The sequence below is a fragment of the Pseudophryne corroboree genome, chromosome 9, assembly GCF_028390025.1.
Source record: "Pseudophryne corroboree isolate aPseCor3 chromosome 9, aPseCor3.hap2, whole genome shotgun sequence".
NCBI lineage: Eukaryota > Metazoa > Chordata > Amphibia > Anura > Myobatrachidae > Pseudophryne > Pseudophryne corroboree.
The window spans coordinates 391326900-391339285 of record NC_086452.1 but is presented as its reverse complement, the minus strand read 5'-3'; the positions used below and the strand labels follow the sequence as shown (position 1 = coordinate 391339285).

Here is a 12386-nt window from a genome sequence, read left to right as displayed (position 1 = left end):
ACTAGTGGGAAAGCAAAAAAGATGGCTGCTAGGAAATACAAACAGACTCAAAATTATAATGACAAAGAGGTGTATCTTGACAGATGGCAGGATGCTAAGAAAGTGATCAGACGTGCAAAGGCAGAAGCTGAGGAGAAAATGGCCCAGTCAGTAGAAAAAGGGGGCAAAACTTTTCTTTAGTATATAAATGAAAGAAGAAAATCAAATGGAGGAATAATAAGACTTAAGACAGAGAGTGAGAATTTGGTGGAAGGAGACAAGGCAATAGCAGATCACCTAAATCATTATTTTTGCACTGTATTTACTACAGAAGGGGCCACAGTTAAGCTGCAAGGTGTTAGGCGCCGGGGTCCGCTCGTCGGTGCGGTCCGGCGCCTAGCAACCAGGGACGCCGTGCGCGTACAGCCGCCGGCTCCCTGGCAACGCTAGACGCCGTGCGCACGGAGCCGCACGGACCCTAGCAACGGGGACGCCACTGGCGGACCGCGTTCCCCGTTGCTGGGTCCATTTAAATTAATAAGGGCACTTGTTTCCTGGCCGTGCAGCAAGGCAGCTGCACGGCATTTAGTCCAATCAGCCTCTAAACAGCTGATTGGAGGACTCCCTGTTAAGTACACTTCCAGGGCTTCTCACAGACGCCGGCAATAGCTTCCTGCATGCTGTATCTGTTTGCTGAGAGTGTTTCCAGTCCTGCTGTACCCGGTCGTTCCTGTCCTCAGTTGCCCTGTACTCGGAAGTTGTCATCTGTTCCTGGAGTCCTGACTGAGCACCTTTAAACATCCAGTGGTGTTCGTGAGTCACGGCGTAGCCGTGTGTTGCGGCTTGGCCGCTTTATTACTTATTATTTATTATTTGTGTTTCGGAGCTTTTGCGGAGGATTCCGCTCCCACAGATCCACTCTGGTATCCAGCGGTGCTGGATAGGAGTAACGGACTAGTGGATTTTGGTTGTCCTTTTATCTGGCGGTTTGTCCGCGCATACTTCTGGTTTGGTTAGTTAGCTTGTTGCCCCTGGCCTGTTGTCAGTCAGAGGTCCTCTTGTCATCATCCTGCCTCGGATTTCCCTTTGTCTCTCACTAAGACCGGGGGGCACCGGAGTTGGGCAGACATAATCCACCTTTCAAACGTGGCTGCCAGGGGCTCAAGAAACCATAGTCTCGCAAGGGATTTCCGATAGCACGGGTGAGACAATAGAGTTAGGGCGCCAGGGGCAACTAGTCTTTCCAGCTCCCGTAACCAGCATTCCCTTCCAGTACTCTGGCCATTGCCATGAGATCTCCTCCGGTCAGGAGTTCTGGAATCATAACATTATTACCGGCCAAACCAAAACTTAAAATTAAACAGGGTTTAATTTTTTACTTATTCAGTTTTGTAAGAGTTATCGGCCTCATGAATCCCACAGTTTTAGGGCCAAATCCTGGTCAGCTCCTAGTCAGCCAGATTCAAGAACTTACTCAGATGGTTCAGGATCTTTCCCTTCGGGTGAAGTCGCAGGAAGATCTTTTACGAACTTCCCCGAGGGTAGTCCCTGAACCAAAAATGCACTTGCCTGACCGTTTTTCTGGTGATAGGAAGGAGTTTTTTAATTTTAAAGAATCCTGTAAACTTTATTTTCGTTTAAGACCGATCTCCTCAGGTACTGAATCTCAGCGGGTCGGAATTATTATTTCTTTGCTCCAGCGGGATCCTCAGACCTGGGCATTCGGTTTAAAAGCAGAGGATCCGGCGTTGTTGTCAGTAGACGCCTTTTTTGGGTCTTTAGGGCTTTTGTATGATGACCCTGATAGAGAGGCATCCGCTGAGAGTCAGTTACGCGCTCTCAGACAGGGTAGAAATCCTGCAGAGGTTTTTTGTACAGAGTTTCGCCGTTGGTCGAACGACTGTGGCTGGAATGACCCAGCCCTGCGCAGTCAGTTTCGCCTCGGCTTATCAGAGTCTATAAAAGACAGTCTCCTTCAGTATCCCGCTCCTGAGACTCTCGATAAACTCATGGAGCTTTCTATTAAGATTGATCGTCGTCTCAGAGAGCGGAGGGCTGAAAAAGGAGCACCTGTCAGGTCTACTCCATGTGTATTTTCCATTCCTGAGGACGTAGAGGAGCCCATGCAGATGGGTCTCTCCCAGCTGTCTCCAGAAGAAAGAGTCAGAAGGCAAAACTCTGGTCTTTGTTTGTACTGTGGGGGTAAGGGACATTTTGCCCGTAATTGTCCGAACAAGTCGGGAAAACGACTCGACCAAGTGAATTGTGAGGGGGTTCACTTTGGTCTGCAGCTTATCTCCTCGAATAACTCCCTTTTAGTCCCAGCTAAAGTTTCCTTTGGCAGCCTCAGTTCTTCGGTGTCAGCTTTTGTTGACAGTGGAGCTGCAGGGAACTTTATGGACTTAACGTGGGCCAAGGCCTTAGGTATTCCTCAGTTAGCCTTGGGTAGGTGTATCACCATGCATGGTTTAGATGGGAGTCCCTTGTCCAATGGGGTTATTTCCCTCTGTACACCCCCTGTACTACTTACGGTAGGAGCTCTTCATTCCGAAAAGATCGAGTTTTTCCTTACCCATTGCCCAGCAGTTCCAGTGGTTCTGGGTCACCCTTGGCTGGCCTTTCATAATCCCATCATTGATTGGCAGTCGGGGGAGATTTCACAATGGGGTACCATCTGTAATAAGGAATGTATTACGTTTCCCATCAGAATAGCTGCTGCCATTCCCGAACTCATTCCCGTGGAATACCAGGACTTTGTTGATGTGTTTTCCAAGGGCAATGCGGACATTCTGCCTCCCCATCGGCCTTATGATTGTGCTATTGAGCTAATTCCTGGTGCCACATTGCCAAAGGGAAGGTTATATGCATTATCCGGGCCAGAAACTGCGGCCATGAATGAGTATGTTAAGGAGAGCCTAGGGAAAGGATTTATCAGGCCATCTAAATCCCCTTTAAGTGCAGGCTTCTTCTTTGTGGAGAAAAAAAATGGATCACTCAGACCTTGCATTGACTTTAGAGCCCTGAATAAGATCTCAGTTAAAAATACTTACCCTCTGCCGCTGATTTCTGTCCTCTTTGATCAGCTGCGTTCGGCTGTGATTTTTTCTAAAATTGACCTGAGGGGAGCGTATAACCTCATTCGAATCAAGTCGGGAGATGAGTGGAAGACGGCTTTCAGTACTCAGTCGGGTCACTACGAGTATCTGGTGATGCCGTTCGGCTTGTCTAACGCTCCGGCAGTTTTCCAGGATCTCATTAACGATGTGCTCCGTGATTTTCTAGGAAGATTCGTGGTCGTTTACTTAGACGACATCCTGATCTATTCTGATTCAATTGAACAACATGTTACCCAGGTGCGTCAGGTTCTTCAAAAATTACGTGAAAATCATCTATATGCCAAGCTGTAGAAGTGTGAGTTTCATGTCACGGAGGTATCCTTTTTAGGGTACATTATTTCCCCTCGGGGATTCTGTATGGAACCTAAGAAGCTCCAAGCCATCCTTAGTTGGGCGCAACCCACCAACTTAAAAGCAATTCAGCGCTTTTTAGGGTTTGCGAATTATTATAGAAGATTTATTCATTCTTTTTCCGACCTGGTTGCTCCCATTGTGGCACTGACTAAGAAGGGAGCGGATCCTACCAACTGGTCACGTGAAGCTGAGTTATCCTTTCAGGCCTTGAAACAAGCTTTTGTCTCAGCTCCAGTCCTCAGACATCCCAACCCAGAATTGCCCTTCATTGTTGAGGTTGATGCCTCGGAGGTTGGAGTGGGGGCTATCCTATCTCAGAAGGATCCGGACTCTCTGGAACTACATCCTTGTGCCTTTATGTCCAGCAAATTCTCATCCGCTGAATCCAACTACGATGTTGGTAACCGGGAGTTACTGGCTATTAAATGGGCTTTCGAGGAGTGGAGGCATTGGCTTGAGGGAGCAACACATACCATTTCAGTATTGACTGACCACAAAAATCTTTAGTACATCGAATCAGCTAAGCGGCTGAATGCCCGGCAGGCTCGTTGGGCTTTATTTTTTACTCGTTTCAAGTTTATTATCACTTTTAGGCCAGGTTCCAAGAATACCAAGGCGGATGCCCTGTCACGCAGTTTTCTTCCAGTTCATAATAACAGTCCTGTTACTCCCATACTTCCGTCTTCAGTCATTTGGGCAGGCCTCACACAAGATTTATTTACCCAGTTAAAGCAGCTTCAACATCAAGCTCCTGGAAATACTCCTGCTGGTCGTCTTTACGTTCCTGAGTTTTTGAGAGCTACTGTTTTGACTGAGTTTCATGATAGCAAAGTTGCCGGGCATCCGGGGATCTCTAAGACTTTGGAATTAGTCTCCCGCTCAGTATGGTGGCCTGGTCTTTCCAAAGACATTAAGGAGTTTGTTTTTTCTTGTCAGGTCTGTGCACAGCATAAGGTTCCCCGTTCCTTGCCTATCGGGCAACTTATGCCCTTAAATGTTCCTCTCAGGCCATGGTCTCATATTTCCATGGATTTTGTGGTAGACCTCCCTCTGTCAGCCGGATTCCGAGTCATATGGGTGGTAGTGGACCGTTTTAGCAAGATGGCCCATTTCATTGCTCTTCCCCGACTGCCATCTGCCCAGGGATTGGTTGTTTTGTTTCTCCGTCATGTTTTCAGACTTCATGGGTTGCCCACTGATATTGTTTCTGATCGGGGTCCACAATTCATTGCACAATTCTGGAAGTCTTTTTGTGCCTCATTAAAGATGAAATTGTCTTTAACATCCGGCTACCATCCCCAATCCAACGGGCAGACCGAGCGAGTTAATCAATCATTAAAACAGTATTTGCGTTTGTACTCAGCCAAACTCCAGAATGATTGGTCCGAGTTTCTTCCTTTGGCGGAGTTTGCTTACAACAATTCTTGTCATTCCTCCACTAATGTGTCTCCATTCTTTTCAGTTTTTGGTTTTCACCCCAGAGCTAATTCTTTTTTTTCAACATTCTTCTGTTTCCTCGCTAACCTTAACCTCTCATCTCAGAGTCATTTGGAAAAAAGTGCACCTTGCTCTCAGAAGAGCGGCATTTCGAGAGAAAAATTTTTCTGACAGGCTCCGGCGTCCTTGCACTTTTAAGGTGGGAGACAGGGTATGGTTGTCGACTCGTAACATTAGACTTCGACAAACCTCAGCTAGATTGGGCCCCAAATTTATTGGACCATTTCATATTATTAAAAAAATCAATCCAGTTGCTTTCCGGTTACGTTTACCAAGAGCTCTCCGGATCGGAAATACGTTCCATTGCTCCCTGTTGAAACCATACGTTTCTTCCAGTAGATTTCCTCGGAAGATCTCTCAGGGGAAATCACCAGTAAATGTACAGGGACATCAGGAGTTCTTGGTGGAGAAGGTTCTCGATTCCAAATTGTCCCGGGGTCGGCTTTATTTTCTGGTGCACTGGAAAGGCTATGGTCCAGAGGAAAGGTCTTGGGTCCTGGATAAGGATCTCCATGCCCCGAGGCTCAAGAGGGCATTTTTTCGGGAATTTCCTCGGAAACCTGGCTTTAGGGGTTCCTTGACCCCTCCTCAAGGGGGGGGGTACTGTTAGGCGCCGGGGTCCGCTCGTCGGTGCGGTCCGGCGCCTAGCAACCAGGGACGCCGTGCGCGTACAGCCGCCGGCTCCCTGGCAACGCTAGACGCCGGGCGCACGGAGCCGCACGGACCCTAGCAACGGGGACGCCACTGGCGGACCGCGTTCCCCGTTGCTGGGTCCATTTAAATTAATAAGGGCACTTGTTTCCTGGCCGTGCAGCAAGGCAGCTGCACGGCATTTAGTCCAATCAGCCTCTAAACAGATGATTGGAGGACTCCCTGTTAAGTACACTTCCAGGGCTTCTCACAGACGCCGGTAATAGCTTCCTGCATGCTGTATCTGTTTGCTGAGAGTGTTTCCAGTCCTGCTGTACCCGGTCATTCCTGTCCTCAGTTGTCCTGTACTCGGAAGTTGTCATCTGTTCCTGGAGTCCTGACTGAGCACCTTTAAACATCCAGTGGTGTTCGTGAGTCACGGCGTAGCCGTGTGTTGCGGCTTGGCCGCTTTATTACTTATTATTTATTATTTGTGTTTCGGAGCTTTTGCTGAGGATTCCGCTCCCACAGATCCACTCTGGTATCCAGCGGTGCTGGATAGGAGTAACGGACTAGTGGATTTTGGTTGTCCTTTTATCTGGCGGTTTGTCCGCGCATACTTCTGGTTTGGTTAGTTAGCTTGTTGCCCCTGGCCTGTTGTCAGTCAGAGGTCCTCTTGTCATCATCCTGCCTCGGATTTCCCTTTGTCTCTCACTAAGACCGGGGGGCACCGAAGTTGGGCAGACATAATCCGCCTTTCAAACGTGGCTGCCAGGGGCTCAAGAAACCATAGTCTCGCAAGGGATTTCCGATAGCACGGGTGAGACAATAGAGTTATGGCGCCAGGGGCAACTAGTCTTTCCAGCTCCCGTAACCAGCATTCCCTTCCAGTACTCTGGCCATTGCCATGAGATCTCCTCCGGTCAGGAGTACTGGAATCATAACACAAGGACATTCATAAAAATAAGGTAGATGAAACTACATTTACAGAAGAGAAGGTCCTAACAGAACTTTCAAAACTAAAAGTGAAAAAATCAATGGGGCCAGATGGGATACACCCAAGGATACTAAAAGAGCTAAAAGATGTGCTGGTGGCACCATTAACAGAATTATTTAACCAGTCACTAAATACAGGTGCCATTCCAGAGGACTGAAAAAGAGCGAATGTAGTTCCACTGTACAAAAGTGGAAGCATGAAGAAGCAAGTAACTACAGACCAGTAAGCCTTACTTCAGTAGTAGGGAAAGTAATGGAAAAACTATTAAAAGAAAGAGTTGTGGAATATCTTAAATCAAACAACTTACAGGATCCAAAACAACATGGTTTTACTGGTGGGAGATCATGCCAAACAAATCTTATTACCTTTTTTGACTATGTGATGAAAATAATAGATCAAGGGAGAGCTGTAGATGTAGCATATCTAGACTTTAGTAAGGCATTTGATACTGTCCCACATCGCAGACTGCTAAATAAACTTGAAAGCATGGGGGTGGATTATAAAACAGTTAAATGGATAAGAACCTGGTTGCAGGATAGGAAACAGACAGTTGTAGTAAGTGGAGTGCAATCTTTGGAAGGAAATGCTACCAGTGGAGTACCCCAGGAATCTGTACTTGGACCAGTTCTCTTTAATATCTTTGTTGGTGACATTGCAAATAGTATTAAAGGGAAAGTATGCCCTTTTGCAGATGATACAAAGATTTGCATCAGGGTAGACACACCGGGAGGGGTAAAACAAATGATTAATGACCTAGCAAGGCTTGAGAAATGGTCAAGAACATGGCAACTACAGTTTAATGCTAAAAAATTAAAAATCATGCACTTGGGTCTCAAAAACCCAAAGGCTAAATATAGTATCAAGGGTATTATAATGGAAACTACTGAGGAGGAAAGGGATTTAGGAGTCACTATTTCAAGTGACTTAAAGGCAGGAAAGCAATGCAACAAAGCAATGAGAAAGGCAAGTCAGATGCTTGGTTGCATAGCCAGAGGAATCAGTAGCAGGAAAAATTTAAGTAATAATGCCACTGTATAGGTCATTGGTACGGCCTCATCTTGAATACTGTGTCCAATTCTGGAGACCATATCTCCAGAAGTATATAAATACATTATAGAGTGTACAAAGAAGGGCAACTAAAATGGTGCATGGCCTACATCACAAAACTTACCCGAAAAGGCTAAAAGATCTTAACATGTATAGTTTGGAGGAGAGAAGGGAAAGAGGGGTCATGATAGAAACTTTCAAATATACCAAGGGTTTTAACAAAGTTCAGGAGGGAAACATTCTTCAAAGGAAGAGGAGTATTAGAACTCGAGGACATACACTGAAACTAGATGGAGGCAGGTTCAGGGGAAATTTATGGAAAACTTACTTCACAGAAAGGGTAGTGGACAAGTGGAATAGCCTCCCATCAGAGGTGGTAGAGGCTAAGACTGTAGAGCAATTTAAACATGCTTGGGATAGGCATATGAATATCCTTACAAAGAATTAAGGTTCAAAAAGGGTTGAGATTACCTAAAGGATAAAAAAGGGGCAGACTAGATGGGCCAAGTGGTTCTTATCTGCCGTCAAATTCTATGTTTCTATTACCATCCTCCAGTGTTAATTTCGACGATGAAAATTTTGACAAAGTATTAGTCGAATACAGTTTATCTCAGGACTAAAATGAAAACTGAGATCTAAGACTAAAACTAAATTTAAAATCCTTGTCAATGGACATTGGAATTAACACTGCAAGTAGGGTTTTAAATTAATTATATGTTCCATATATTTGCAGTATATAAATATGACCTGCTGTGATGGAAATAGGACTGTGTATTGCACTTGTTTGTTCTAACAAACTTAAGGCATTTCTCCGGCAGGGTCCACAGGTTATCCATAGGATAACATTGGGATATGATGACGTGACAGTGGATTTGCACCAAATCAAAGCTTTCGGCCTACCATGATGCAACGGGCCCGTCCATATATGCCCGCCTCCTGGCTCAGGCAAATCAGTTTTTTGTTTGGTGCGACAGGAGCCGGACCATACTCAAGAGGGCTGCTGTTTTTTATTTATTTTATTTTTTTTTAACTTTAGTTTTATAGTCTTACTATTTTTTTTGAGCGATCTTTCTAAAAAGCATCTTATACGTACCTGGGAAAGAGTCGCTCCAACAACTTCCCGCTTACCCACGAGTACAGTGCTGTTTCGGCGGGCGTCTGTGTCGAATGTACTAGCAAGTCCAGCAGACGTTACCAGGCTGTGGCCGGAGCACGGGGAGAAGGTATGGCATTGGTTCCGCTTAGAGGGGGAACACGGACACAGCCGCACTGTTTTGGGAGGAGATTACCAAACAGTCGCTGACACGGCTGCCACCTAGGGTGCACCAGTGCTAGGCCCAAGGGATCCTAGGCTCCAGGCGTAGTATGAGGCCGCGATCCTTAGGGTTGATGTCAGCAGCAGGCAGTAAGACGCTCCCTTGGTCGTCCCTCCCCCCGGTTCATGACCAGTTTACTCCGAGTTTCCCACCATGAACTGAGTTCCCGCTTCTGTCTGAGACGCTGTGTATATAAAAGGACCCAGTCGCAGCATAGGCGGCTGTGTGACTGGTGCGTCAGTGTTCACTTGGGCGTCTGTGTTCACTGTAGGTTCATGGGGCGAGTGTCTACACTATTAGCATCTGGATCCACTCAGCGTTCACTAACGTAATTGATCGATCCTGGAAGCGGGGTAAAGTCTCCCTGTATCTCACTCTCCTGAGCCCGGTGATACAGCACTAAGGGGGTAATTGAGACCTGATTGTAGATGTGCTAAATTTAGCACATCTACGATCAGCTTCCCAGACATGCGGGGGGATGCCCAGCACAGGGCCCTGCCGCATCGCACAAGTAGCTCCCTGCCAGCGCAGCTCCTGCATGCTGGCAGGGAGCTACCTGTCGCTGTGAGGGTCGCAGCGGCTGCATGTGATGTCACACAGCTGCCGCAGCCCACCTCCCCCAGTGGTCCGGGCACACCTGCGTTGCCCGGACCACGCCCCTTAAACAGCGGCCAAACTCCGCCAGCCCACCCCCTCCCGCCCAGCGACCGTGGCGATCGCAGGGCTGAGACAGCCGTTGGCTGTATGGCATGCGCCGGCGCACTGTGGCGTGCATATGAGTCTGATAAATATTGCTACTGTTTCTTTCACTGTGCGACTGAATACATTTAAAACTCCTGTTTAAGGTAATGCAGTAATATGTTCTCCTACATACTTGAAATGTATGTTGTAGTTGATTATGTGCTCATATTGCTTATTATATTAATGTATAACCTGTGACTGGTTGCTAGTGTGATTGCTGACTTTACTATAATTCTGTCAGTTTTCTGTGTATTTGTTATGATTCCAGCACTCTGGTCTGAGGAGATCTTTTGCGAGGACCGGAGCACTGGAACGAAATGCTGGGGAAGGGAGCGGGAATGGAAAATAGCCCCTGGCGCCCTAACTCCGTTGTCTCGCCCGTGCTGTCAGAAATCCCCTGCGAGACTATGGTTGCTTGAGCCCATGGCAGCCGCGTTTGAAGGGCGGATTATGTCTGCCCAACTCCGATGCCCCCTCAGGTCTTAATGGGAGACAAAGGGAAATCCGAGACATGGTGATAACAAGGGGCCCTCTGACTAAACAACCAGGCCAGGGGCTACAAGAAACTAAAAACTAGAATATGTGCGGAAAAACCGCCAGGGAAAAGGACAACCAAAATATCCACTTGTCCACTCTCCTACCCGGCACCGCCGAGTTCCGGAGAGGACTTGTGGAAGCGGAACCCTCCGCAAATGCTCCGAAACAGAATATAAAGAAAAAGCAGCTGAGCCGCAACATACGGCAGAGCCGTAACTCACGAACACCACACGATATTCTCTGGTGATCGTTGAGGACAACAGGGGACCAAACGACTTCTTGGGATGAGATGACAACTCCAAGATACAGAACTTCTGAGGACAGGAATGACCGGATACAGCAGGACAGGAACAGACGTTCAGCAAACCAAGGCAGCATGCAGGAAGCTATTACCGGCGTCTGTGTGCAGCACTGGGCAGGTATTTAGCAGGGAGTCCTCCAATCAGCTGTTCAGAGCCTGATTGGTATTAATGCCGTGCAGCTGCTTTGCTGCACGGCCAGAAGACAAGTGTGTGTGCAATTAGACCCTGCAACGGGGAATGCGGTCCGCCCGTGACGTCCCCGTTGCTAGGGTTCGTGCGGCTCAGCGCGCCCGGCGTCTAGCGTTGCTAGGAAGCCGGCGGCTGAACGCGCACGGCGTCCCTAGTTGCTAGGCGCCGGGCCGCGCGGACATTGCGGACCCCGGCGCCTAACAGTACCCCCCCCTCCTTGAGGAGGGGTCAAGGAACCCCTAAAGCCAGGTTTCTGAGGAAATTCCCAAAAAATGCCCTCTTGAGCCTAGGGGCATGAAGATCCTTATCTAGGACCTAAGACCTTTCCTCCGGACCATAGCCTTTCCAGTGAACTAAAAAATAAAGCCGACCCCGGGACAATTTGGAATCAAGAACTTTCTCTACCAAGAACTCCTGTTGTCCCTGTACATCCACTGGAGATCTACCCTGAGAGATCCTCCGAGGAAATCTACTGGAAGAAACGTATTGTTTCAACAGGGAACAGTGAAACGTATTTCCAATCTTGAGAGATCTTGGTAAACGTAGCCGAAAGGCAACTGGGTTGACTCTTTTAATAATAAGAAATGGTCCAATAAATTTGGGTCCCAGTCTAGCCGAGGATTGTCGAAGCCTGATGTTGCGAGTTGACAACCACACCTTATCTCCCACCTTAAAAGTGCAAGGACGTCGGAGCCTGTCAGAAAATTTTTTCTCTCGAAAGGCCGCTTTTCTGAGAGCAAGGTGCACTTTTTTCCAAATTGCTCTGAGATGGGAGGTTAAAGTCAGCGAGGAGATTGGAGAATGATGAAAAAAAGAATTAGCTCTGGGGTGAAAACCAAAAACTGAAAAGAAAGGAGACTCTTTAGTGGAGGAATGACAAGAATTATTGTAAGCAAATTCAGCCAAAGGAAGAAACTCGGACCAATCATTCTAGAGTTTGTCTGAATACAAGCGCAGATATTGTTTCAATGACTGGTTAACTCGTTCGGTTTGCCCGTTGGATTGTGGGTGGTAACCGGATGTTAACGACAGTTTCATCTTTAATGAAGCACAAAAACATTTCCAGAATTGTGCGACGAATTGTGGACCCCGATCAGAAACAATATCAGTGGGCAACCCATGAAGCCTGAACACATGGCGGAGGAACAAAACTGCCAACCCTTGAGCAGAAGGCAATCGGGGAAGAGCAATAAAATGAGCCATTTTACTAAAACGGTCCACTACCACCCATATGACTCGGAATCCGGCTGAAAGGGGAAGGTCAACCACAAAATCCATGGAAATATGAGACCATGGCCTGAGAGGGACACTTAAGGGCATAAGTTGCCCTATAGGCAAGGAACGGGGAACCTTATGCTGTGCACAAACCTGACATGAATAAACAAATTCCCTAACGTCTTTAGAAATACTAGGCCACCATACTGAACGAGAGACTAACGCCAATGTTTTAGTGATTCCCGGATGCCCCGAAACTTTGTTGTCATGGAATTCAGTTAAAACAGTAGCTCTCAAAAATTCAGGAACGTAAAGACGACCAGCAGGAGTAAATCTAGGAGCTTGATGTTGAAGTTGGTTTAACTGGGTAAATAAATCCTGTGTGAGGCCTGCCCGGATGACCGAAGATGGAAGTATTGGGGTAACAACAGGATTGTTATTGTGAACCGGAAGAAAGCTACGTGAC

At 47.2% G+C, this 12386-nt stretch overlaps 1 protein-coding gene across 9 annotated transcripts in view; it reads left to right on the top strand.

The window, feature by feature from the left end:
• ERC2 (ELKS/RAB6-interacting/CAST family member 2) overlaps positions 1-12386 on the top strand; it is a 2157515-nt gene that overhangs the window by 1838189 nt on the left and 306940 nt on the right. The window lies entirely within an intron of this gene.